Source organism: Prionailurus viverrinus, chromosome B3 (genome assembly GCF_022837055.1).
Source record: "Prionailurus viverrinus isolate Anna chromosome B3, UM_Priviv_1.0, whole genome shotgun sequence".
Lineage (NCBI taxonomy): Eukaryota > Metazoa > Chordata > Mammalia > Carnivora > Felidae > Prionailurus > Prionailurus viverrinus.
This window is the reverse complement of record NC_062566.1, coordinates 125,640,503-125,668,234: the sequence shown is the minus strand read 5'-3', so window position 1 is coordinate 125,668,234 and position 27,732 is coordinate 125,640,503. Positions and strand designations below refer to the sequence as shown.

Here is a 27,732-nt window from a genome sequence, read left to right as displayed (position 1 = left end):
TTCAGCTGTCTTTGCAAAAAGAATCAGAGAATCATTAAGGGATATGTATTTCTTCTAGGCCTTCTCTCTACCAACCCAAGCATAGCTGCGAACAAATGCAAGAATAAAAGATGATGAGGAGAGAATTCTTATGGCGTACCATTCCCCTTCATTAGTCTGCCAACAAATATAAATGCTGGTTCTCCAAGCCTGAGTAGCAGTTAACCCACAGAAGTACAAAGTACTAATGCAAGATTTTGACCTTGCTCGCACTGCTGAAATTCTAATAGGTGATGACAATGCGCTGAGTCCTTTGATGACATAGATTGTTTACTTACGGTCTTTCCACCAATGGCTTAACAACATTGTACAGAGTTGCATAAAGTGGTTTGCAGCCCTGTTGTCAAAGAATTAAAATACACTGTCCACCGTGTCCTAGAAAACTGTTAACACGTTGTTAGTAGTTTCCAAGCAAGGACATTGTTAAACATATTTCATATTAATGTAGTCTAGCTCAGTGGCAATTTTCTTCTAGTAAAGAAATATGGGGTTCCTGAAAGGTTTAAGCAAATAATACAGAGTGCACCTGAAACATTCACAAGTCATGCGTTGAACTTTCTCTCCTTGTATCTTAATAACCCGATAATACATTCTGTACCTAATTACACAGTATTTTTTTATGTTGACTTCCAGGGGTGTGTGTGTGTGTGTGTGTGTGTGTATATATATATATATATATATATATATATATATATATATATATATTTACAAGTATTATTAAGAAACCGATAATGTAGAGAGATACAGCTATTTTATGTACATCTGGTTGGAAATTTTTAAGTGAAGTTAAAATGCAGAATGTGATTATGCGTTCATTATACAGTGAGTTGTTAATCAGAAGAGGTTAATAAGATTCAATTAAGGATTAGATGCTTATGAGAAATTTAATAGTGTGTTCTTAGGAAAAATAAGAGTTTCTCTGTAACAGTAGTATAGAGATAAACAGTTATCAGGCCTCAGGCACTATGGAATAAACTAACCAGCTACCAGAGTTAAGAAGAAATTTCCTTGGCAATGCTATATTTCTCAATTAGGTGCATCATGGTGAGTTTATAGCTTTCTCCTAAAATATCCACCATTAGACTCAGTAGGAAGCGGGATGCCCGACTGGATAGACCATTGGCTAGTTCTGGTGTGTAAATTCCAGTTTGGAATTTACAGGTCTCTTGAAATTCTAAAATCCAACAAGATTTTCCCCAGGCTCTGGAAACTAAATCATCTCTGGGACCAAAGGAGATACATTTATGCTGCTGACAAGGAATGCATGTACTGGAGGAAAGGAGAGAAAATCTAAAAGGCCTAAATACTGAAGGGGTGTTCTCACTTCATTTATCAGTGATTTTAACCCACTATATTATTTTTTCCCTCTGGACTGTTGGTTTGTACTATTGTTAGTTTGGTTCATATCACATTTATTTTAAGGCTGATTTTTTTAGGGGTCAACTATGTAAAATTAAATATTTACCCCAACTTCCAAAACTTCAGAAAGAATATATTCCTTCCAGTATGACTACCCAGTGAGTCACCACACTAATTTGTTATCACCAAACACTGGAAAATGGGTAATATTTGTTAGCGAAACGAGGCAATGAGGGAAAACTGAAATGCTGACATTAAAATGTTCATATAAAAATCCAGTATTCTCCCATCAAGCAGCCATGACTTGGATGACTAAGACTGAAAATTAGAAGAACTTGAATCCTGATTCAGTACAGATCTGACAATAACTGATATAGCCTCAAGAACATTGATAGAAAGAAAAAATAGCACAATAGTAATGACAGGGTACAGGTGAAAATCAGGTATTTGAAAAGACAGACAGCAAATATTCATGCAATAGACAATTTTTCTATGTAGAAACAAAAGGGGGGTTTTAAATCTAAGTCATCAAAGGATGGGAACAGTTACCACCAACAACTCCTCTAGAGTTTGAATACCTCTGCAACATTCATTCATTCATTTTGGCATGCGCTCTGACTTACTCTGATACCTATTGTTGAGCAACGCTTCTTTATAAGGAATTACCAACATGCACCAATATCCTGTTTTTCATTGAAATATCCTTATTGTAATAACATCATTACTTACATTAAAGCAAACTCTATTCCCCATGATTCCCAGACATCTATTTCTTCTCTTCAGGCCCATGAACCACCTCTAATCCCTCTATGAGGTACATCCGCTAATTTTGAAGGTTTGCATTTTTCTAGTTGCTGGGATTTATTAAAAAAATGAAAGAAGGAAGGAAAGAAAGAGAGGAGAGGGTAGGGAGGGAGAAAGAGAGAAAACAAAAGCACCTGAGTGAACGAGCTCTTGCTTCTGCTATGGCTTTTCAGTAGATCCCTCTGGTACCTTCTATTGAAAAAGCCTACCATTGTGCCAGTTGACAAGGGAGGAATCTTTGTAGCGTCCAATATCTTATCACAAAGCTGGGAAAATAGGGTGAATATGAAGTGGAAAGACAATAATAACTTGACAACTGGCACAAATAGAAAATAAGAGTAACTGTTACAGTAGCAGGAAAGGATCAGTTCAGGCCAAGGCAAAGATAAAGAGAGCATATAAAGGGATGGATGAAGGCAAGAGATATATCATTGATAAAATATGTAAGACTGGGGTTGGCTTCACTGTATGGGACCAATATATATTGAAAAGAATATGAGTTTTGGAACAAATGAGGTGAGATTGAACTCACATGTGATCTCAGCTCCATCATTTGCTCTCTGTGTAAATGGGCAAAGGCAACAATTTTTCTCCCAACCCCAGATTCTTCTCTATAAAAGGTGGTAAATAATATTGTATTTCTAATGCTGAGGTGCCTAGCACAAAACCTAGTGCATAATATCTACTAAGTAAATGATATACATTAAGTATGTTAGTAGAAAAATTTGCTTCCCCCTTTAGACTTTATTTATGGTAAAGAACATCTATATCTTGTTTATTCCTTATCCTTCTTTATTACCCTGCTAAAAACCTATCTTTTACATCCTCTTCTGCCATCCTGTTCATGTTTACTATCACCATTAATCATAAAGGATCAAAATTATGTGGCAGAATCAATAAAAATTAAATATTAATTACTGCAGAAGCATTGATTGGTGCAGTCTTATGCTATCACAATCTACAAAACAGGAAGAATGTCTGTGCAATAATTTTCCACTTAATATGAAAGCTAATTACAAAAATTATGCTTTCTGAATAAGTGGTTTACTACTTATCACAGATATACGTTGTAACCAAGAGACTCATTTTACCATTGCTCCAGCATTGCTACCATGCTTCAGAAAATAACATTAATTCTGTACAATAGAGAAAACACTTTCTAGAGAGAAATGGCCGATACTTACATTTCAATACTCCTCTTAGACTTACATTCTTTCCTTGGTCAATGGCATGCAGTGAGCACCCAACTCTCTGAATGACCACATCTTGTGGTTGGAGAGAAGTACGGGGATGAGAGATATCCTAACTATTGATGACCAGGGAATTCCTGGAGGGTTCCATCAAAATAGCTCCCCAAAATGTCTTCCTGAAACCCCATGAGAGGATTTGTGATCCTTTTTTTTTTCCTTTGGCCACAATTCACTTTTACTCATCCAGGGAATTTTCTGGCCTTCAGCACGAATTTATTTCAAAGTGGATTAGTTATTATAATATAAAATCAGCCACATTTAAGCTTCGGTTTTTATCCTCCAAATTCAGGCAATTCAGATCTTCCCCTAATATGTTCCTTGATTCAGTAGACACAATTTCTGCTTTCTTTTGTCTTCCTTTGGAAGGACTTTGCGCCTGTTTTATGCCACATTATATTCTGCCTCTCACTGCAATTAGGTGATATCTGTATTTCAGTGTCAGATTATAAACTTTGAAGACTTGTGCCCCTTCCTGTTCTCATATAGTTTAGTACTGTATTCTGTAAGTACAGGGGCAGAGCAAGTGTGTGGTGAATTGAATTAATCTGAGATAAATTGCTTTCCATAGCAATGTACATGGACCTTCAATACAGAAGCTACCTTGAACAAGTTAAGTTAAACAAACTATTTTAAAAGATCTTAACCCTGACCATAGTTACTCCTCCTGTGATGGCCAATTTTATGTGTCAACGTGACAGCGACATAGATTGTCAGGCTATTTGGGTAAACTTCACACTTGTTTTGTCTGTGCATTTATGAAAGAAGTTGATATTTGAATCAGTAAACTGAGTATAAGCAGATTTCACTCTCCAGTGAGGGTGGGCATTGTCCATCCATTTGCTATAGACTGAATGTTTGTGCTCCCCGACCCCAATTAATATGTGGAAACTTATTTACTGATATTTTGAGGTAGGCCTTTGAGATTTGTGCCCTATAGAGATCTCTGAGGGCTCCCTTGCCTTCTGCCATTTAAGAAAACAATTAAAAGCAGCCATTTATGAACTAGGGAAAAGGTTGTCATCACACACCAAATCTACTGGAATATTGACCTTGTATTTGACAACGTCCAGAACTCTGAGAAATAAATTTCTGTTGCTTATAAGCTACCAAGTCTATGGTATTTTATTAGAGACGCCTAAATAGACTAAGACACCCTTGAAACACTGAATAGAACAAAAGGCAGAGTAAGGGAGAATGAGCTCTCTGTCGGACTGTCTTCCAGTTGGGACACTGGTTTCCTGCCTTCAGGCACAGGCTAGAACTATACCATCCCCCGTCCTGGGCCTCCAGCTTGCTGACTGCACATCTTGAGATTTCTCAGCCTTCATAACCGCAGGAACCAATTGTATATATCCAATTGGTTCTATTTCTTTGGAGAACCCAAATGAATACGCCCCCATAACTGTTTCATCAATCCAAGAATGAGATGCACAGGCCACATAGCCCCAGAGTCTCTTGTCTCCATTGTCAGACTAAAGAGTCCAAGATGAGATGAAATGACTCAGTCGTGATGTTCATCTCATAGACTGACCCTAGAGAGAGCCATTCAACTGACACAAGTAACACAAATTTCTTTACATGGCTCTTGATGACACTCTGTCCTTCCTGTCATATTCAAACCAGATAAGCACTAGCACTCCGCAGGTGCCTGTTTCCCTCTCCCGTGTCCACCAGCTGTAGGTAACATCCTCCTGAGGGACATTGATCACCCTAAGCAGAAATTCAATGCAACTTAAAAGTTGAGAGTCTGAAATAGTTTACTTGGATAAATCTATGGCATAACATCTTCGGAATATGTGTCCCTCCCTCTTTAAAGAGCATAAATAACTTCCTAGGTACTCATTGAATAATGAGAAAGGAAAAGTTACAACAGAAAACAAGGAAATGGCACTCTACCTTTGTGGAATCAGCAATGCCAAACACTAAGTCTTTTGGCTGACCAGGGTTAGAGAATAACACTTGCGTGTTGGTCTTATTGTATTAACGTTACCAAACAAAATCTAGGTAAATAAAGAAATAATCATACATGTCAATGGTAAATAAGAAAACATACACAATTATACTGAAAATCACTTGGTAAAGTATTTTTAATGATCAGAACTAGTTACTTCAATTTTTCTTGTGTTTTACTTCATTATTTTCTGGAAAAAAAAATTGCCTCTTATATGAGGAACTAAGCTACAGAAATACAATTGGATTTCCCACATGCCTCAGGGAGTATGTCCTTTATCTATCCTCCCACGATAAAATTAGAAAAAGAAGTTGATGAGTTTGAGCTGAGAGTAGCCTCATGAGCGACTAGAAGCCCAGTGAGGAGGGACAAAAGAAGCATTAGCTTTATTGGAAAAGTGACAAGTATTTTCAAGGCAGAGGAGTTTTGCCTTAGGGCTCCATCATACTAATCCGTAAACCCAGATTAAACATTGGCTTAGCATTTCCAAAAAGTACAAGCCATGCCAGTATGGCATGTTGAAATAGAATCAAAGGGGACACAGATTCAGATTTACCACTATTTGCTGCATATGATTCTAATATGCTCTAGAGTGACACTAGTTCAACACAAACATCACATATATGCCTGTAACTAAGGAAAAACAGACTTTTTATGAAGAGCTAAAAGGTCATCAATATGTCTTTATTTTCTCTTGCCAAAACCACACGGTTTGTGTAAGTACCAATGCAAAGAATAGAGGGCAAGGTGTCATGAAAATTTTGGAATTATAATCATGAATTATCCCTCTGATTGTTGGTGCTCTGGCTGTCATTTTCTCTACACAGCACCATAATGAAGTAGAATGCCATTATTGCCAAGTTTCTTGATCAATAAAGAATAACAAACTAAGGTAATTCACATTTTGTAAAAAAAAAAAAAAAAAAAAGGAGGTCTTTCAAGCCCCCAACATTGTTTATTTCACTGTGAATTTGGACTTTTTGTAATGTCAGGATAACTAGTTCATTTCCCAAACTCTTTTTCATTTTCAACTTTTTAGCACCACGAGGCAATTTTCACTCTTTGACCTACATCCAACAATGAGAACCCACTCAAAACCATTCTCCTCTCAAGGCAAAATGGACTTGGCTATTAAAAAAATTATGGATATTAACCTACATTACAAATTGCCTTTTATAATTCAATGCTCTTTAATTGACTTGTTTTTTGTGTTTCTGGGTTTTTTTTGTTGTGGTGGTGGTTTTTTTGCTAAACAAATATGAATCCCACATAGAGGGATTTGATTTGATCCACAATTCAATTCAGTGGGTGTTATGTACTGATGCATGTTCGCTTACAGTGTGTACTGGCAAACATAAATGATGAGAGAGAAAAAAAGAATTTTCAAGCTGAAGATAAAAAGGACTTTTTTTCCAAGTTGATTACCTTATTCCTCCTTTCTCTGGAGTCATTTCCAGTCATTGCTGGGTGGGGTGATTAAAAAAATTGATTATTTAAATAGGGCTCTATCTTTAGAGGTTGCATTTAGGGCAAGATGAATATTGGATATCTTGGTAATGGAAGCTCTCCCCAAGGGCATTAGAGTTTTCTTTCAGAGCGGGATAAGTGCAGTGATAAATACTCTGAGTACCTATTGTCCACTATGATATCAAAAAATGTGAACAACTTGATATGGAAAGACGATAATTCGCATTTGCCACAAACTAATGCAGTTTCAGCCTTCTTCCCAGGTCCGGGTGCGTCAAATACTGCTAGAAGAGTATCACTATGGATCCAAATTGCCCCTTTCTTCTTTTACTTCCTTCATGGATTGTTATCTGGGAGAGAATCTCATGCATGTATAAAGAGAATACCTTATCAGAAATGGGAAACTGTTCAGAGAATCCAGAGGCTCAACTGTTCCCACATGTGCTCAGATTCTGAGTCATTCTGGTTCTCAGGAAATGGGCAAATCTCCTTTTCACAGCAATTTTCAGAGCCATTTGGGAGTGTCAGGGAGGCTAAAACTGCTATGAACATGCACAGGGAAGTTGCTGGCAGAGTAGACATGTGAACTTTCAATGGGAATAAAGGATGGATAAAGATAAAGACAAAGATAAAAAGAAAGAACTAATCTGTGTTGTACATGTCATTTATCCTCTTTCTTGGTTTGGCAGATAATTTTCTTACAAGTACAAGGGAAATAATATATTGAAACATTGTCAAGCATATTTATTAACATATTTATATGCAATCTGAGTCACTCACAATGATTTTCCTTTTTCCAGGCACGGGCAAATGTAGATAATCAATGTTACCAGTGACTACAAATAGTGTTCTTAAAAGACTGTCTTCCCTTTTCAACAGACAGATTGTCAAACTACCAAACAGGAATGTTCAATGTTCCAGAAATAGTGCTTACTTGACTAATTGCAGATTAACACTTTCTAGGCATCAGTGATATTAGAAAGCTTCAAGCTGTAGTAATTTCTTTCCCTTAAAGACAAAGCAGTACAATAGCCCAGGGCCTATCAAAGAAGTCACCTGTGTGCATAAAACTTAACAGCTACTTTTTCTTTCTTCATGAAAACCCAGGATTCTTAGTATTAAGCAGATGTTTGGGGAATAAAGAGCATAATTATTGTTTCTTTAAAAGAAAACAGAAGGAAATTTGAGCAGTAAGAATATATACACAGAGAGAGATAATAAAATAATTCAAGGAGAATTAGAAGGGTGATGGTTTATAAAAGTATACAAATATTAAGAATCTAGTAATTCATAAATAATGAAGGCAATATGGGGATCCTGACTAGAGCACAGAGCAGAGCATTTAAAAGCTTCTGCTCTTTTTCTCAGACTGAATACTCCTCTTCTCAGAAACCACTATGCAGTTCTGGTACTTTTCCCCATACTGTGAGACACTCATCATTCCTTATTTATAGAGAGCTAAGTTGTAGGATTTGAGATGCCTCTGCATCCGAGAGCTAAAACCTCTGGGGATTACTGATCAATTCCAATAGTTCTAATACTTTTTGAAACCACCTTTCCAGCATCAGTTTGATACAAAACTCCAAGGGGTTCTTTTGTGAGAAGGATAGAGCTTGAAAGACGGGGGAGTTTAGTTTTCCACCTGTGGGAAAATTCTGTAATGCAAGGTGATGTCTGAGCTGAGAAAAACTGAGGAAAAAATATAAACTATCAGAAATTTATTTTTTTACCTTTTTAATTTCAATTTCGGGTAATATCCAGTGCTTTATTAGTTTCAGACGTATGATATAGTGATTCAACAATTCCATACATCGTCACCTGGTGTTCATCACGACAAGTGCACTCTTTAAACTCCATCACTTATTTCATCCATCCCTCCATCCCCCTCCTTTCTGGTAACCATAATTTTCCTCATCAGAGACTTATTTTTATGGTGCAGAATTCCTTAGTGCTGAAGAGCCTGAGTGTTATGATCAGACAGCCTGGGCTTCAGGTCATGGCTCTGCCATTTATTATCCCTGTGACCTCAAGCAAGTTATATACTGTCTCAGATTTCTCTTCTATTAAAATGGAAATAATAATTCATGAGGGGTTTTGTAAAAGTTATGTAAAGTGATTAGGACCCTGTCATATGTTAAATGCCCAACAGTGGTGATTATAACAGTAATTACTTTTATAATAACATTAATAATTACCAATATTTTCAAGAACTTTAAGGAATTCTGTGGATGTTCGACACATATACTGGCCCAGAATGACGCCTGGGACAGTACTTAAAAGAACATTTGACTTGGAAATTACTATCTCCCGATTCTGATAAAGTTTTTCTCCTTACCATCTATTTCCTGACCGTGCTGAGCAGATACTTGATGACTGCCGAAGATGCTGTTTCTTGAATAATAGAAAACCCTGCAGACTGATAATGAACTTACTTAGTTTACCCAGTTTCCTTCTGAATTTTCCTTTCTCCTGGACTCAGGGCCCTGATTTCCTTAGGGCACATGCTTAATTGTAAAAGAATCCCCAACCTCTATTGAGCAGCATAATCACAACCCAATAATTGGAAATGAACTCAATCACAAGTAGGACTTGTTGAGTTCCTGTTGGGTCCCAGACACTTATCCTAGGTGGTGATGATGCACCAAAAGCAAAAAATAAGCCTTCCCTCCCTTAGGTACCTTACAAAGAATAATTGTGATTTTCATAGGGAGCTTCTTTATCAACTAAGAGCAAATATGTTCAGAATATGAAGATTTCTAATTCATTTCTCATTATTTCCTCTCTGGCATGACATGTGTTCACTTTCAGTATATCTCTAATGATCATCTTTCTGATGCTTCCTCAAGGATGAAGTTAACAGATAGAACTGAGTGCTGAGAGATACAAGAACCAAGAAAGGAAAAAAAAACTATACAGAATAACAAATCACAATCACAATTTTCACCTAATCCAACACTTAACTGAAAAGGTGTACTCTCTATCACATGGATGATTGAATTTTGCACAGAATTAAATTATGAGGAGTAAGAGAGAAGATAAAGAATCAGAAAATATAAATCCTTCTCTCAAGAAACTTGGAGGAAGTGTTTTGGAATCAATAATGGAAAAAAAACACATGAGCACATTCAAAAGAATAAAGTTTTTGTGAAATAATAAAAGGAAATGGATCTATGTCAAGTATGTGTCTGTTTATGTTACCTGTTTGATAACTTTCTCTCCATCAAAAAAGTTAATGTCCTTAAAGTCAGGCCCTCCAACTATCACAACGTTCTTAACATTAATTTAGTTCGATCAAAGAGTTATGTCAAAACATTGTTGGGAAAGTTAGCAACCAGAGAATAACAATAGAATAAATATAATTTTGGGGAAAACACTACATATGCTAATATAATGTATTTGGTGGATTGAAGGAAAGTTGATATGTGGAAAAAGTTAGATGTGATGAATAGGCAACAATCACTGAGAAAGATTAAAGTGCTCCTATAATAGAATCAGAAATAATAAAGTAACTGGTAATAAGCTTAAGAAGAAATATATAGTCTGTATATTAAGAAATATATATAATGCTATTAAAAGACACAAAAACCTGAACAAATGCTAAGATAAACCACGTTGTGTAGAGGATGGTTCACACAATACAGTTTCCCTATTAAATCTTACATAAATGAATCCAAAGAAATATACCAACAAAATTTCTTTGTATAAAATAACAAGTTTCCTCTACCCATTATACAAATACATGAGTAAATAAGAAAGAAGAGATGGGCAAATTCTGAACTTGAAGAATATTGAGAGAAAAACTTAATTCACAGTCATGGAAATTTCCTCGAAAGCAGAAATGATTCAAATGAAATGTCATCATTTGAAAAATTAGCAAACAGAACAATGGCACAAAACAAGACGTCCAAGAAATGTATCAAAGCACACATGGGAATTCAGTATGTGATAGTGATGAGATTTCAAATCAGTGACAGAGCAGATGGATGATTCAAAATGGTTTTGGGAAAAGTAGTAACCATCAGCAGTAACGATTGAATTTCTATATCATATCTCACACCCAAATTATTTCCACAAAGAAAAAAAAAGCCAGCATAATGGATGAGAATAATATGTAGAAAAATGTAACACTTTTGAGTGAGGAAGCTGTTGACATATACAAAAGATAGTAATCCAGATTCCATAAATGAAAAGACTTACACATTCAACTCTATCAAAATAGAAAAAAATTCTGCAAAGCATAAATATCACATAAACAATATTAAAAACTGAAATTTGCAGCTCATATCACAATGCTTTGATACATGGAGAGTCCACTGATATCAAGAATAAAATGGTCTAAAATTAAAGAGAAAAATGGGCAACAAATGTGAACTGACACATCAGAGAAAAGGTTAAGCAATGGATTTTAAAAATATGAAAAGCTACTCATTCTTCTTCATAAAAAGACAGATGCAAACATAAGCTATAATGAAATGTAATTTTCAGCTATCAAATTATCAAAACTTGAAAAAACTGTAAGCCCAGTATTGACAATGGTTTTGGAATGACTAGTCTCACTCAATGCTGGTGGAATGCCATATAATTCAAGCATTATTTGCTATATCAAAAAAAAAAAAAGGAAATATCTGAAATACCCATCAATGTATGGATAGATATATGTGTACATCCGTGATGGTACATCCATTCAATGCAACATTCAATGTTGGAATAGCATAATGGTACACTTCCACATGTATTGATTGGATAGGCTCCTCAATTCTTACTGATCAGTGCTAAAAATCAAGGGCAGTAGAATGTGTATTATATATTTAGAAGATTATATAAGAAACTGAAAACAACGGGTGCCTCAGGGAAGTGAAACCCGATAGCTAATTCAGGAGTGAAAATGAGACATTTTCTAACTTGCAACTTTTTAATTCTATACCTTTTGAATGTATTGCCTGCCAACAGTATTTTTAAAAATATTAACCTGAGCAAAAATAAAACTATCAAAACATGTTTAGTAACATATATAGATTGATTAAATATGTAAATCTTCAGTCTCTCCCAGAACCTCCATGAAAAATGAATGATTTGTTTTCAGAAGCGTAAACCCACATACATACATAGAATGAATGAGAGAGGATAATTTGGTCATTGGGAGATATCAGTGAAATGTTGCAAACTGGAGAACAGATAACGAAATGGTTAGAAAATAATTCAAAGCTGAAATTCAAGCCTCTACAAGATAGAGGTAAACTTTAAATCCACACCCAAAACTCTAAAACGGATCAAAATTTGTAGAAGATCTATAGACAAGGACATATGGGTGTCCTTCAATAAGAAATGCCACATTTTTCACTCTTATCTTCCTACCAATTGACATGCCAGATTCATCCATATCTATCTTTTAGTTTTTTGAGACCACTCTCTTAGAAATGAAATCTGTCCAAGGATTATGAGGTGCTTATGGAAAGCTTCTAAAATGAAAGAAAACAAAGCAAGCTACAAAATAAGGGAACTTTAAAAAAAAAAGAGCATGAGAGAGAGAGAGAGACAATGCCTGGAGCAGAAAAAATATATGAAAATACTATAATTAATATTCAGAAAGAAATAAAAATATCTCATCAACTGAAGAACACAATGTTTTTTGAAAAAGCATTAGTATAATAAGAATAAGCTGTTAGAAATTAAAAATAGGACAGCAAAAATTTTTAAAAAGACAATAGACATTGGGAAAATAAGTTTAAAAAGCTTTGTGAAAAATAATATAGGAGATACAAAAGGAGATATGAATTTGGAGACAAAGACATGCAAATTAGAGAATAAGCCCAGAATAGTGATTAAGAAGGGCACTAGAAAAGTTTGGAAAATTGAGAGGAAAAATTCCACCTCAAACAAACACATAAATAGAATTTTCCATATTTGCAAGGTCATAAAGATGCAAACAGAAAGGACCTACAGTAAGCTCAGTAAAGTAAATAAAAAGTGACCTATGTCAGGTTCCACCGCTAGAGATCTTAGAAAAGTGAGAGTAACAGCTTCTAAACGTTTGCAGAAAAAAAACGTATTTTCAGCTCAGAAAACATCAACACCAGAAGTTGGATCACTTTGAAGCACTGCTTTCAAAATTCTGAGGGAAAATGATCTGTGTTCCATAGTAGCATACCCAGTAAAAAGCAACAACCAAATGTGAGCCGAGATTTAAAATAATCTCAGGCAGTGTCTCCAAAAACTTTTCCTGAACGTCTATCCTGCTGATAGAGCTTTGCCAACCAGGCACTGCTCATCTCTGGGTGTCACCATCCACACAGACTTCGGGGTGTATGGAACTTCTGGATTTCTATATCAAAGTGACTCTGTTTACATTCATCCTTTGTGATGAACTTACTGGAGAACAGGCTCAACAAAATAAGGCATTGATCCAAGAAAGAGAAAAAAGAACGAGGATCTAGGAAAAATGAGCCCCACCTGGCAGAGAGCAAAAAGAATTTCTGGGATTGTGATTAACGGGACTTCAAAGTCTGGAATACCTGTTGGCCTTGAGAAGAAGACAAGTTCAATTTCAGCAGGGAGATAGAAGTCAAAGTTGCTTTTTTTTTTCTACAAGGAAAAATATTCAATTTGTTGATTTCCAAATGTATTTTATCATTTTGTGACAAGTTTTACAAGTACAGAGGAGAATTTGGTATTACATTAGCAATGGGGACATTGAAGACAAAGAAAATGAATAATGGAAGCAATTATTAACTTGGGAGAAAATAAAAAAGATCACAAGTGAAAAAGTGCACATTGTGTAGTTTTACTTTGAAGAATATTTATGGCATAATCATAATTTAACGCTGGATATTAATTAAACACAAAGTAATATATGAAGAAAAAGAGCAGAGGGGAAGTATGGTTAAAGTCATAATGTATGTGTAAATGCTAAGTCCTTCACACCCACAGTAGGAAATCAAGAGGAAAATATCCAAAATTGAATATCAAAATGTATTATTTATAAGCATGTTGTTTGAAAACGTGAAAGTAAATATCCAGGAAAGAGCAAAAAGACTTGAAAGCGATTGGCTTTGAGAAGTGGAAACCATGGTTCAGGTCATGATCTCAAGGTTCCTGACAGCAGTGCCTGCTTGTAATTATCTCTCTCTCTCAAAATAAACAAACAAAATTAAAAAAAAAAAAAATGGAAACCAGTAGTGAGGAGGAGTGAAAAAAGTTTTTGTACATATATTGTTTTGATGCAAATAAAATTTCAGTTAAACAAATGGCAAAATGTGTATCGTCAGTATCTCGTTTTTCTCACGTAGCAAGTGCAGTCATTTTGTTGTCTTCGTTTTCTGCGCAAGTTTTAATAACCTTTTAAATGGAAGGGTCAAAGGTTGTAGACACAAGCTACCACTTACAGCACAAAGAAGAGCTTAATGGTGGCACATGACTTGATTGTGATTGTGGCATTTTAACTTTACAGCCGGCCTAGTGTTTACCTCCAGAACAACTGTCAACACTGTATTATCACAGAAAACAGTTTAAAATCATTTCCTCCAATACACCCAGGGCCCCTTGCCTCATCTACATGTCCATTGCCTTCTTTCTCGGTTAACTTTGGTTTCACTAACAAAACCACCACAAAACTTAGTGGTTTAAAACCCAAATAAATTTGTTTGCCCGTGAGTCTGGTCCCAGCTGGGCTATTCTTCTGCTCCTCTTGCCTGGGGTCACTCACATGACCGCTGGCATCCGGCAGCTCATCTGGGACTCTGAGGACCAAGTTGGCCGTCATAGTCCCGAGGGGTGTCACTGTCTTTCTGCAGGACCCCTTTCGTAGCCTGGTCTCTTATCCTCGAGATGGCTGGCCTGGGGTTCGGCAAATGGTAGCTTCAGTTTTTCAAGAGGATTAGAACGAAAGCTGTCAAGGCTTTTTGAGGGTTAGACTCAGAGCAACCACAATATCACTTCGCCACATTCTGTTCATCAAAGCAAGGTTCAAGGCAAGCCCAGATTCAAGGGCATAAAAAATAGTCTCCATGGGTTTTTTGTGGTTGTCTCTCATGGTCTGAGCCGAAATCGAGTCGAGTCAGAGGCTCAACTGACTGAGCCACCCAGGTGCCGCGGTATCCATGTTTTGAGGGGAGAAGTGGAAACTATTTTGTGGTCACATTTAATCCACGACATATCCCAGAACTGACTCCAATCTTAATCAGTTTGCAAGTAAGAGAATTTAAAGTGAGACCTTGTTGATTTGTATTTGGAGGTCTGCACTGGTTCACACTCTCATCTGTTCGTATCTCGTGGCCTCTCCCCACCCCTGTATATTCACCCCTGCCTTAGGGCACGTTATCCTTTATAAGGTTTTATATCTGTTTTCCTCCCAATTGGGCAAGTTTTCTTTGAAGGAGAATTCATGTAACGTTCGCTCTCCCATCTTGCAAGTCATTTTGCTAGGCAGAACGTACAAAAAATAATGGGGGCAGGTGGGTGGAGGTAATTTTCAAAAAAAAAAAATCCCTTAACACCATTAAAATAAATGAAAACGGAGTAAGAGAATAACATAGCAACAGTATTAGGAGATTGAGTTTGAAGTTTTCTAAATAAGATGCTTGAGGATTTGTGATAAAAATAGTGATTTAAAAATCAGGCAAGGAAAACAAAGAAAATAACAAAATGTCAACTGTCAGCTAATTATAGACCAGAAAATCGGTTCGGTGTTTACAACTATTAAATGGGGGAAAATCCAGCTACTTTTTGGCTTTTAATTATTATAAAGTCATCATTTTTATTCGTTTTTATTTGTCTTTGTGGCAACTGGAAAGCAGCTGGCATTTGGCAGGGAAAAAAAACTGTAACCCCATAGAACTTTCAGCAAAAAGAGATACAAATTGCTGCATTTGATTAAACTATTGTGTAAAAATGTATTATTATTCTCATTAAGTAGTTCTGACCATAAATGTTAGGGAAACTCACGATAGTAAAGGGCCGATGAATCATAGACTGAGGTCCAGAGTATAAAATTAAAGGATATTAAAGAATAGCAAATTTAAGCCGAAGGTTTTATTGGATAATGTGGGAGCAGGAAATGGAATTGAAAGGAGCCCTTTACTAAGAGCTAAAATATTGAATTATTTAGAGTAGTGCACAGGGACATAGCTGGGACCGATGGAATGAAACAAGGAAAATGAAAATTTTGCCTATCAGAGAAATGTCACTAACATTGGAGATATAATGAAACTGTCTCCCGGGAGACCTGCTTCGTCTAACATAGAACTTTTCAATCTTAAAGGCCAAAATCTCATCTGACCCTGTAGCATCCCAGCCTCCCGTACCTATGCATCACCATGGCAGAATGAATTATGTTTCCAAGCCGTAAAGACACTAGTGCTTAATGAGTTATTTTGTCTGTGACAAATGAATTATTCCAACAACCCACGTGATCACAATACCCATAGCCATCACCAGCAACAATGAAGAACAATCCCACTGAAATTATTACCAAGGTTATTGATAGACCCTCTGACTTACCATATGAGTATGTGTGAGGGGGAATCTCTTCTGAGTTTATTGTCATCCTATAAATCCTCTTCTAGGAAAAAAAATAGTTTCTGTCTTTCAAAGTGTATCCGTCTCTCTACCCACAAAATGGGTCAATGACGATGTCAGCTCCATACCTACAGAAGGAAAACAAAAGCACACAAAGAAAATCACAAGATGTTGAGTACCTTTGTGACATTTATGAAGTTGTATAAGTTTCTCTACAAAAGAGAGAAAACACAGGCCCACAATTCCTAACTAGAAATCCCTGGGGCCAGATTGGTTTAGGAATTCAGAATGTTCAAGTTTGGAAAGGTAATACAGTACATCTACCTGAAACTTCTCCAAGAGGCCAATAATCAGAATGTGAAACATTTGACTGCTCATATACTAAGTGGGAATGTCCGCAGGTTTTACAACCAGATTGATTCACATGAGGTCAGGTTTTGCCATGAAAGAGTTTATAAAAAAAACACCCAACAACACTTGTTTTCCCGGCTTTGGGAGTTAAGAACCACAGGTTTGAGGTTGTATACCCACACCTGCTATGTTTAGTATATAAACAAATCTGAATACCAAGAGAAAATGAATGTTCTCATGTCTCTGGACATAGTACTTGTAATTGCATTTGCATACACAACTTAATGAAGTAGCTTCCATTTTTCAGTTAGACCAAAAATAATATTTTAACAAGAAAAACAAACGATGTCAAAGTGAAGAAATCGATATGATAAAATATGATCAATATGGAAAGTACGATCTTACAATATTTCAATGTGCCATATAAGAAGCAAAACTAAGATACATTTTTAAAGTTGAAGTCCCATGAATAAGTCATATATGTTATTTGAAAAGTTCATGCTTAATTTTTAATTTTCTTGACTACTTTTGTCTGCTTCGTTACACGTGATCAACAAATATATATTTTTTTTAATTTTCATTTTTAAGACATGGAGACGGCTGCCTGACCTTATGGGACAATTCTAAAAGGAGCGTGGAGTTAAGATAAGAGCTCATCCACAAAAATAAGTTGAAGCTAATACTGTAATTGCAAGCAAGGTATTTGCTAATGACCTTTCCACAGGGCTTAGCCACAAAAACAAAATGGCAGGCACAAGTATTCAGAGAATGTGTCCTTTTTTATTGTGCAAAGACATTAACTCTTTAATGAAATTCTGATTATATTAAAACTCAGTTAATAAATGTAAGATGTAAAAAAGAATCTTATTGTAAACAAAAGATGCACACTCCCATATTACCGAGGAAATATCCTTTTTTTCTAGAAATGTATATTTCTCATTCTTCCCCAGATTATACATTTGAGTTAAGTATAATCATTAGATTCTTGGAAACCAAAGCTGATCTCAACAGGGCTAGTAACCAGATACACAGCAAATTTTGTAGATTGACGCTTTTGGGGACAGGACTTAACAAGTTTTATTTTGTCTTACGTTGTCTTGAAAGTGTTAAATACACTGTCTTGCTAGTCTTATTAAGCCATTATGAAGAAGGAACATTTCTATTTTGTTTTACTCCCACCAAGTTTGATTATCAGAAACTTTTGAAATGATTCTGCTAGCACAAATATGTAAATCCCAAAAAAGGCCTAAGTTCTAGAAGTCTTAAGGTTTTATGGAGCTGTGAGGTCTAGCCAAAGAAAGCAGATCTTTCTGTAGGTAAGTGTGCTGTGAAGAGTCTAGGTTTGACTTTCAAGATTTATTTCTTTGAGATGCCAGGGTGACTCAGCCCTTAAGCATCTGACTTTGGCTCAGGTCAGGATCTCACGGCTCATGAGTTAGAGTCCCACATTGGGTGAGCTCGAGCCTCACTTCGGGTAAAACCAAGAGCCTCACTTCTCTCTGTCTCTTTCTCTCTCTCTCACCCTCTGCCCTTCCTTGGATTCTCTCTCTCACTCTGCCCCTCGCTGACTTGCTCCCTCTCTCTCTCTCTCTCAAAAAAAAAACCAAAAAAAAACAACTTTCTTTGTATGTTATCCTCATTTACAACAAATTTATATACCGGATACTATAGAAAATAAATATAAGAAAGTATTAATTTTGTTTACCAAATCTTATGTACACCCATGTTGAGTTCACTTGTACATTTTCTTCAGCAAACATAACTTTACAAATAATTTTCACCCTTTCTCCCAAGCCAGTGTGTGTTAGGGCCATGGTCAATCACATTCTTAGTGAAGAGAGTGGGAGTAACGCCTGGAGGGGGAAAATTAAAAATAATACTAATATTTCATGAACAAAATCTGTGGATTATCACATGATATTATGAGTTAACTTATTCTTTCTACTTTACATGAGAATGCTACATCTGTAGATTATAAATTCAAAGGTAGAATAGTAAGATCCACGGTATATAGTGAGGAAAAGGTATAACCATACATTTTCTACCTCCATATACTGCCCCTGGAAAATTCCTGTAACACAAAAACAAGCTAAGCAACCCATATATTGGAAGATAAATATGTTGCCATTCTATCAGAAATGGTATTTTGATATTCTGATTATTTGTTGTTTTGATTATCTGCACTACTTATTCCTTTATATCATTAAAACTGAACTCAGTGATCTTTATTTAAAAAAACAAAAATCAAAAAACAAAAAACAACTTTCTTTTGCATAGATCCTGCACAGATTAAAGTTAAAGCCACAAGGTGGGCTTTCTTGCATCAGAGAATTCAAGATCATTTTATAGGAAAGTTTAATTCTGGCACTTGTTCAATTATTTGTATGGTTATGCAACTGTATTTATATGGGATTTTGCTTGTATTCATGATTTTATTTGGAATTCTTTACCATCTATTTGGGTTTTCAAGGATCCCAATGGCTCATGGATTAGTTTTTTTTTTTTCTTTAAGGATTCAAGATATTACTTACATACCTGTTATAGGTTGAATTGTGTCCTCCAAAAATTCGTATGGTGGTCTTAACCCCTTCACTACCTCAGAATGTAAAACTATTTGGAAATAGTTTTGATGCCGATGTAATAAGATAATATAAAGTCATGATGGAGTAGGATAGATTCTTAACCCAATATGACAAAAAGGGGAAATTTGGACACAAATAAACACACAGGGAAAACACTATGTGAATATGAACACAGAGATCTTGGTGTCTCATCTATTAGCCAAAGAATGCTAAAAATTCCAGCAAATCACCAGAAGCTAGAAGACAGGCATGGAACAGATTCTCTATCACAGCCCTCAGAAGGAACCAGCCTTGCCACTGTTCTGACCTTGGACTTCTAGCTTCCAGAACTATGAGACAATAAACTTCTATTGTTTAAGCTACCCAATTTGTTGTATTTTGTTATGTCAGGCCTAGAAAACTAATACAAAATCCAAATAATTATTTCCTAGGAATTCACTTTCTAACAAATGTACATTAATCTTTTAAAAATCATAGATGCACACTTAAATATCCTCTCGATAAAACTGACACTATGTAAAAACTTAGTGATTAGTTGGGGGTTTACACACAGGAAATACAGTCACTCTTACATGCTCGGTTTTCTCCTCTCTCCCATCCTGACCAGGAAATAAACACCAGCTGTAGACTACAGAATGGCCATCACAAAGATGTCTCCTGGGCCTTCCATAGGCCTCATGCTGAATGGCCCCCCAGAAATCTATTGCTAATCTCATTACAGGACTTTCCCCCTCTGCACAGGGAGAACCAGATAAAAATATTTCCTGTCCTGTGTTCAAAATAATGGCCCTAATATTCAGAGGTTATCTCGACCATAACCCTGTCTTAGATAAATTATCCTAGGTTTTATCTCAAGAAAAGAAAGGACTCTATAACACTTAGAAATATCTAATAATGGATCTTGCTTCCTGGAAAAGCTCAGAAACTGTTGCAGCAAAGGGATGTTGTACAGGAACTTAAACCCACCCAGGGACTTTGGATTAGCTGACAACTAACTTTCCTCCACGTCTTGAGTTTTATAGTTCCAGGAGGCAAATGTAAATGTAAGTAGCACTATATATATATATATATATACATATATATATATATATATATGTATATATATGTATATATATATATATGTATATATATGTATGTATATATATATTTTTTTAGGGGGAGGGGTTTATTATGTTTTTAAAGGATGGAAGCTTCCTGTCAAAGGATGCCAGTTTTCAATATCCCACTGAGTTTACTGCACAATGGGCTTTTAATCAATGCTTACTACTAATAATAGTAATAACATTAAAAACATAATAAACAATGTAAGCCTCAGTTGCTGCCAAGCCTATCTCTCACTGGAAATAATGAAAATTTCATCCTTGACTAAAAAGCTATGGAAGAAAGGATGTTTGCATCATAAACCTGAGAAAAGTCTAGAAAACCACAGAGGTGCAATGAAACTGCACTACAAGAGATGAGCTATCAAGGTAATGGTTATTAAACTGCACATTTCTCTAAAGAAAATGCAACCAATTAGATGGCCAAGCCAATTGTAAATAGAAAACCAATGCCTATTTTATTTTAAAATGCAGAATACAACCTCTAGATATTATGAATTTCAGTTTGAGGGTGGGGAGAATCTTATACACAGATGGTGAAATGGTCTTTAGCAATGAATCTATCAATCATTTTTAACATTTATTTTATTGAATTTAAAAGCACATATCACAAGGTCTACCTTCTTCACAAATTTTTAAGTCTGCAGACCAGTGTTTTTAACTAGAAGTGCAATGGTGCATATCAAATTTCTAGAACTTTTGCATCATGCATAACTGAAATTTCATATCCATTGAGTAGAAATTACTCATTTCTACCTCCCCTCAGCTCCCTGGAAACCACTATTTTTCCATTTCTATGAGTTTGACTACTTTAGATACTTCATATAAGAGGAATTAGACAGTGCTTGTAACTCTATAACAGTTTATTTCACATAGCTTACATAATGTCCTCAAAATTTATCTATGTTGTTACGTATGACAGGATTTCATTCTTTTATCAGACTAAATTATACTATGTTGTGTGTGTGTGTGTGTTTGTGTATACATACACATATATATACGTACATATATATATATATATATACACATTATATATTATTTATATATTCTTTAGCTATCATTCATCCACTGATGTACACTTAGATTGTTTCTACATCTTGGCCATTGGGAATAAAAGACAATGAATAGGGGAGTAAAAATATATCATTGAGATCCTGATTTCAATTTGTTTGGATAAATACCCAGAAATAGGATTGCTGGATTACACAGTAGTTCGATTTTATTGTTGCTGTTTTTTGAGGAACCTCCAAACTGTCTTCCATAGTGGTTGCAACATTTTCCATTCCCATCCACAGTGCACAAGGGCTCCAATTTTTCCACATCTTCACCACATCCTTGTGTTTTTTGAAATTACCTTACTAACAAGTGTAACATGATATCTCGATACAGAGTTTTTTGTCCTTTTTAAGAATTTAATTTTAATTCCAGTATAGCCAATATACAGTGCTATATTAGTTTCAGGTATACAATATAGTGATTCAACAATTCCATACATCATCTAGTTCTGATCATGACAAATGTCCTCCTAAATCCCCATCACCTATCTCACCCATCCCCATCCCCCCACCCACCTACCCTCTGGTAATCATTAATTTGTTTTCTTAACTTAAGAGTCTTGTTTCTTGGTTTCTCTCTTTCTCTCTCTCTCTCTCTCATTCCTTTGCTCATTTGTTTTGTTTATTTTTTTAATGTTTCCTTAGTTCTGAGAAAGAGAGAGAGAGAGAGAGAGAGAGAGAGAGAGAGAGAGAGAGAGAGCGCAAGAGGTGGGGAGGCACAAGGGAGAGAGGGAAACAGAGAGGACCTGAAGTGGACTCTGTGCTGACAGGAGAGAGCCCGATTTGGGGCTCGAACTCATGAACCCTGAGATCATGACCTGCTGAAGTTGGATACTTAACCTATTGAGCTACCCAGGCATCCATTGTTTCCTTTGTTTCTTAAATTCCCATTATGAGTAAAATCATACCATATTTGTCTTTCTCAGACTGTTTTTTTCCAGTTAGCAGTATACTCTCTAACTCTATCCACGTCCTTGCAAATGGCAAGATTTCATTCTTCTTCTTCATCCATTCCATCTATTGTTGGATAATGGACTGCTTCCATGATTTGATTATTGTAAATAATGCTGACATAAACATAGGAGTGCATGTCTTCTTTTGAATTAGTGTCTTTTTTCTTGGGAGGGGAGGGTAAATACCCAGTAGTGTGATTCCTGGATCATAGGTAGTTCTATTTTTAACTTTTTCAAGAACGCCCAAACATTTCCACAGTAGCTACACCAGTTTGCATTCCCACCAACAGTGCAAGAGGTTTCCTTTTTCTCCACATCCTCACCAACACTTATTTATTGTGCTTTTGATTTTAGCCATTCTGACAGGTGTGAGGTGATATCTCATTGTAGTTGATGTGCATTTTCATGATGGTAAGTGATGTTGAGTATCTTTTCATGTGTCTGTTGGTCATCTGCCTACCTTCTCTGGAGAATGTCTGTTCATGTCTTTTGCCCATTTTTAAACTGGATTATTTTATGGATGCTCAGTTGTATAAATTCCTTACATATTTTGGATACTCACCATTTATCAGATATATCAATTGCAAATATCTTCTCCCCATTCAGTAGGTTGTCTTTTAGTTTTGTTGACTGTTTGCTGTGCAGAATCCCTTTGTTTTGATGTAGTCCCAATAGTTTATTTTTGCTTTCATTTCTCTTGCCTCGGGAGATACATCTAGAAAAATGTCACTACAATCAATCTCAGAAACATTATTGCTTGTGCTCTATCATTGGATTTTTATGATTTTAAGTCTTACATTTAGGTCTTTAATCCATTTTGAGTTTGTTTTTGTGTATAGTGCAAGAAAGCAGCCCAGTTTCATTCTTTTTCATGTAGCTGACAAGTTTTCCCAACACTGTTTGTTGAAGATAGTGTCTTTTCCCATTGGGTATTCTCTCCTGTTTTATTGAACATTGATTGACCCTGTACTTGTGGGGTTATTTTTGGATTTTCTATTCTGTTATATTGATCTATGTGACTACTTTTTGTGCCAATACCATACTGTTTTGATTACCACAGCTTTGTAATACAACTTGAAGTCTGGAATTGTGATACCACAGGTTTGCTTCTCTTTTTCAAAACTGCTTTGGCTATTTGGGATCTTTTGTAGTATATAAATTTTAGGATGTTTTGCTTTAGTTCTGTGAAAAAAATGCTCTTGGTATTCTGGTAAGGATTGTATTAAATGTGCAGACTGCTTTGGGTAGTATAGATGTTTGAGCAATATTTGTTCTTCCAGTCCATGACCAAGGAATGTTTTCTATTTCTTTGTGTCTCATTGAGATTTTGATATGCATTTCCCATATGATTAGTGATGCTGAGCATATACTCAAAAACCCATCGTTTTGTTGTTGTTACTGAGTTGCAGAAATTACTTGTAACTTTTAGATACCAGTGTCTTATCAGATATATGGTTTGCCAATGTTTTCTCCACTTCTGTCTGCTGAATGTTTTCTTTGCTGTGTAACCACTTTTTAAATGGATGTAGTCCCACTTATTTATTGTTGCTTTTGGGGCGCCTGGGTGGCGCAGTCGGTTAAGCGTCCGACTTCAGCCAGGTCACGATCTCCCGGTCCGTGAGTTTGAGCCCCGCGTCGGGCTCTGGGCTGATGGCTCAGAGCCTGGAGCCTGTTTCCGATTCTGTGTCTCCCTCTCTCTCTGCCCCTCCCCCGTTCATGCTCTGTCTCTCTGTCCCAAAAATAAATAAACGTTGAAAAAAAATTAAAAAAAAAAAATAAATGGATGTAGTCCCACTTATTTATTGTTGCTTTTGTTGCCTGTGCTTTTGGTGTCAAATCCAAGAAATCTTTGCTAAGACCCTTGTCATAAAGATTTTCCTTTTTGTTTATTACTAAGAATTTTATAAATTCAGGCCTTATATTTAAGTATTTAATTCATTTTAAGTTGATTTTTATATACAGTGTAAAATAATCCAATTTCATTCTTTAAAAAAAATTTTTAACGTTTATTTACTTTTGACAGAAAGAGACAGAGATAAGAGTGTGAGCAGGTGAGGGGCAGAGTCGGTGACACAGGATGTGAAGCAGGCTTCAGCCTCTGAGCTGTCAGCACAGAGCCTGACGCGGGTCTCGAACTTATGAACTACAAGACCATGACCTGAGCCAAAGTCAGAGACCTGACTGAGCCACCCAGGCACCCCTCCATTTTCATTCTTTGGCATGTGGATGTCCAGTTTTCCCAACACCTTTTGATACAGGGACAATCCTTCCCTCGTTGTGTATTTTGGCACCCTTGTTGAACATCAGTTAGCCATAATCATTTGGGCTTATATCTCTATTCAGTTCTGTTGCTCTATATGTCTATGTCATTATAATACTGTTTTAATAAGTGTACCTTTGCATTATGTTTTGAAATCACAAAGCATGAGGCCTCTAGCTTTGTTCTTTCTCAAAATCATTTTGGCTCTTTGGGGTCCTTTATGATCACATTTGAATTTTCGAATTTCTTTTCTATTTCTGTAAAAATGTCACTGAGATTTTCATAGGGATTTCACTGGATTGTAGGTCACTTTGGGTAGGATGGCTATTTAAGTAATATTAAGACTTCTGATTCTTGAATACAGTATGTCTTCATTTATTGGCTCTTTCTCTAGTTTCTTTCATCAATGTTTTATAGCTTTGAGTGTATAACTCTTTTGCCGCCTTGGATAACTTTATCCCTAGGCATTTTTTAATAATATTATAAATGAGGTTGGTTCCTAATTTCTTTATAAAATTGCTCATTGTTAGTGACAGAAATGCAACTGATTTGTATATGTTGGTTTTGTGTCCTACAACTTTACTAAGTTTGCGTGTGTGCTTGTGTGTATGTGTGTGTGTGTGTGTGTGTGTGTGTGTGTGTGTGTGTAATATTAAGGGTTTCCTACATATAAGATCATATTATATGTTAATATTGTGTTGAATATAAGTTGTGAGGGTGGCATTGTTGTCTTCTTCCTGATTTCAGAGGAAAAATTCTTCAATTCTTCAATATGAACAATTCTTCAATCAGTATGATGCTAGATGTGGGTGTTTCATTAATGGCTATTACTATGCTGACCTAAATTCATTCTACTACTAGTATGTTTAATGTTTTTTCATGAAGAAATTTTGAAGTTTGTTATTTTTTAAAATCAATTGAGATAACCATGTGATATTTATCTTTCATTCTGTTAATATATTACATAAATTGAGTTATACATGTTGAACCATCCTTGCATCCCAGGAATAAATCCCACTTGGTCATGATGTATGCTTCCTTTACATGCTGTTTAATTCAGTTTGCTAGTATTTTGTTGAAAATTTCACATCAAAACTCATCAAGGATGTTGACATGTAATTGTATTTTCTTGTAGTGGCTCTATCTTGTCTTGCTATAAGGGTAATTATGGCCTCAAAAAGTGAATTTTGAAGTGTTTCCTCCTCTGTATATTTTGGAAGTTGAAAAGTATTGGCATAAATTCTTCTTGAAATGTTAAGTGGGATTTACTGCTGAAGTCATCTGGTCCTGGAGTTTTATTTGAAAGTTTTGATTACTAATTAAATATTCTCACTTATAAATATGTTAAGATTTTCTATTTTCTTTATGATTCAGTGACGGTAAGTTGCATGTTTCTAGAATTTGATTTCTTCTAAGTTCTCCAGTTTGTTGGTGTATAATTGTTCAAAGTAATCTGTATGATCCCTTGTATTTATGAGGCATAAGTTGTAATGCCTCTTTTATTTCTGATTTTATGTATCTGAGAACTCTCCTTTTTTTCTGGCTTAGCTAAAAATTTACCAGTTTTGCTAATATTTTTCAAAAAACCAACTCTTAGATTTATTTTTTCTATTTTTAAAAATTCTCTATTTTGTTTATTATGGCTCTGATATTTATTATCTTCCCCCTTTTTGCTCTCTTATATAATTACATTATATTATATTATATTATATTTATTATATTATAATTATAGAATACTCCATTTATATACTGAAGAATACAGATTCTCTTCAAGTGAACACAGGATATTACCTAAATGGATATTCACCAAAATGTCCATATGGTGGTCACACAGACCATATTCTGTGTAACAAAGCACACATTATTAGGTTCAGAAATTTAAAATAATTGAAAGTATCCAAATATAGTCTATTATAATGGATTAAATGAGACAGAGAAAGAAAGAGAGAGAGAGACTAATAATACTGCTACTAATATGATGCAGACAATAAATGGTTAGGATGTCCCAGAAAAGTGTGAATAATGAGTTTTGAAGTTGTTGAAAAAGATTTTCTGGAGGAAATAGAATTTATTCTGATGTTTATAATTTTGCATATTTTAGATTAAATGCTCTCTCTCTCTTCTTTCTATTCCAATGCATGATTCATTTTTGAACTATCATTATGAAATCTCAAATTCAGCCATGTAATTTTCTTGCCTATAAGTGCTTGATAGTGCCCTGCTTTCATATCCATATATTCCTAGTTCCTTAGTATAGTAAACAATACATTTCAGAAACCCTTCCTGAGCCAAATTTACCTCTATACTATCTCTCCAATGTGGGGACAATATTTTCTCACCAGGGTCTTGACCAGCCATATAGAATTCAAGTCCTAAGTAATGATTACACAATACAAACCACCTGGATATAGTTTGAACTCAGAAGAACCAGAAGGAAAGGACAAATGTTGGCCAATGAGACCAAGAAATAGTCTTCAAAAGACCAAGTGAAAGCAGATCGAATAAAAACTTTAGGAAGGAGATAAATCCAAGATTGGAGACTAGAAAGAGACAAAATTAAGAATGAATCTCAGGAAAGAATACTAAAGAGATGGGAAAAGATGATGCCAAGAATGGGGATAAAATATTCAGAGTTTTGCAGAGAATGGGGGACAATTGACAATCGGCCTACTGCTTCAGATCTTGGGGAAACAAATTTAACTCAGTATAAATATCTTATAGTACATCTCCCCAACACATATTTTAAACTGCCAAGTCATAAAGTGATAACCCAAAGAGAAAATACCTAAACAATGTCAACCTTCAACCTTCGGAGATAGATAGATAAATTATTTAAAGACAATTAAAAAAATATTATATATTAAATAAAAGCATAATTAGTTGCCAAAAATTTAAAACTGGAATAGTTTATATTAAAACTCCATACGTTGGGGAGCCTGGGTGGCTCAGTGGGTTAAGCCGCCAACTTTGGCTCAGGTCATGATCTCATAGTTTGTGGGTTCAAGCCCAGCATCAGGCTCTGTGCTGACAGCTCAGAGCCTGGGTCGC

General features: G+C 35.6%; 1 long non-coding RNA gene across 1 annotated transcript in view; it reads right to left on the bottom strand.

The window, feature by feature from the left end:
- LOC125168441 (uncharacterized) overlaps positions 1 to 16,491 on the bottom strand; it is a 94,365-nt gene extending 77,874 nt beyond the window's left edge. The window contains exon 1 of the long non-coding RNA XR_007153139.1: positions 16,366 to 16,491. This is a non-coding gene — a long non-coding RNA (uncharacterized LOC125168441). The remainder of the gene's footprint in view (positions 1 to 16,365) is intronic.
- Between the last annotated feature and the right edge of the window lie 11,241 nt (positions 16,492 to 27,732).